Source organism: Mandrillus leucophaeus, unplaced genomic scaffold (genome assembly GCF_000951045.1).
Source record: "Mandrillus leucophaeus isolate KB7577 unplaced genomic scaffold, Mleu.le_1.0 Scaffold296, whole genome shotgun sequence".
NCBI lineage: Eukaryota > Metazoa > Chordata > Mammalia > Primates > Cercopithecidae > Mandrillus > Mandrillus leucophaeus.
Genome location: NW_012103098.1, coordinates 1,665,166 through 1,666,840, shown reverse-complemented (window position 1 = coordinate 1,666,840; position 1,675 = coordinate 1,665,166).

The following is a 1,675-nucleotide window of genomic DNA, read 5'->3' as shown; positions in this document are numbered from 1 at the left end:
TGGGCACCTGTAGTCCCAGCTACTCGGGAGGCTGAGGCAGGAGAATGGCGTGAACCCGGGAGGCGGAGCTTGCAGAGAGCCGAGATTGTGCCACTGCACTCCAGCCTGGGCGACAGAGCGAGATTCCGTCTTAAAAAAAAAAAAAAAAAAAAAAAATTAGCTGGGCATGGTGGCATGTGCCTGTTGTCCCAGCTACTTGGGAGACTGAAGTAGGAGGATCCCTTGGGCCCAAGAGATTAAGGCTGCAGTGAACTATGTTTGGACCACTGCACTCCAATCTGGGTGACAGCGTGAGACCCTCGCTCTTAAAAAAACAGAGTAAGAAGTTTTGCGGCTATATTCATGAGGAATACGGGTATACAATTTTCTTTTCTTGTCATGCTTTTGTCAGTTCTTAGTATAAGCATTTTGTTGACCTTATAATTAGTTGGGAAATATTTCCTCCTGTTTTTTTGAAGGGGTTTGTCTAAAACTGGCATCAATTCCTTCTTGGACGTTTGATAGAATTTACCAATGAAGAACAACCTGGTCTTGGGTTTTCTTTTCTGTGTGGAGGTTTTTATAATACATTTTAAAAAATTATTATTATACTTTAAGTTCTAGGGTACACGTGCACAGCATGCAGGTTTGATACATAGGTATACATGTGCCATGTTGGTTTGCTGCACCCATCAACTCATCATCTACATTAGGTATTTCTCCTAATGCTATCCCTCCCCCAGGCCCCCTCCCTCTGACAGACCCCGATGTGTGACGTTCCCTGCCCTGTGTCCAAGTGATCTAATTGTTCAATTCCCACCTGTGAGTGAGAACATACAGTGTTTGGTTTTCTGTCCTTGTGATCGTTTGCTGAGAATGACGGTTTCCAGCTTCATCCATGTCCCTGCAAAGGACATGAACTCATCTTTTTTATGGCTGCATAGTATTCCATGGTGTATATGTGCTACATTTTCTTAATCCAGTCTATCATTGATGGACATTTGGGTTGGTTCCAAGTCTTTGCGATTGTGAATAGTGCCACAATAAACATATGTGTGCATGTGTCTTTATAGTTGCATGATTTATGATCCTTTGGGTATATACCCAGTAATGGGATTACTGGGTCAAATGGTAATTCTAGTTCTAGATCCTTGAGGAATCGCCACACTATCTTCCACAATGGTCGAAATAATTTACACTCCCACCAACAGTGTAAAAGTGTTCCTATTTCTCCACACCCTCCCAGCACCTGTTGTTTCCTGACTTCTTAATGATCACCATTCTAACTGGTGTGAGATGGTATCTCATTGTGGTTTTGATTTGTATTTCTCTGATGACCAGTGATGATGAGCATTTAGTCATGTGTCTATTGGCTGCATAGATGTCTTCTTTTGAGAATTGTCTGTTCATATCCTTTGCCCACTTTTTGATGGCATTGTTTATTTTTTTTCTTGTAAATTTGTTTGAGTTCTTTGTAGATTCTGGATATTAGCCCCTTGTCAGATGGGTAGATTGCAAAAATTTTCTCCCATTCTGTAGGTTACCTTTTCATGCTGATGGTAGTTTCTTTTGCCGTGCAGAAGCTCTTTAATTTAATTAGCTCCCATTTGTCAATTTTGGCTTTTGTTGCCATTGCTTTTGGTGTTTTAGTCATGAAGTCCTTGCCCATGCCTATGGCCTGAATGGTATTGCCTAG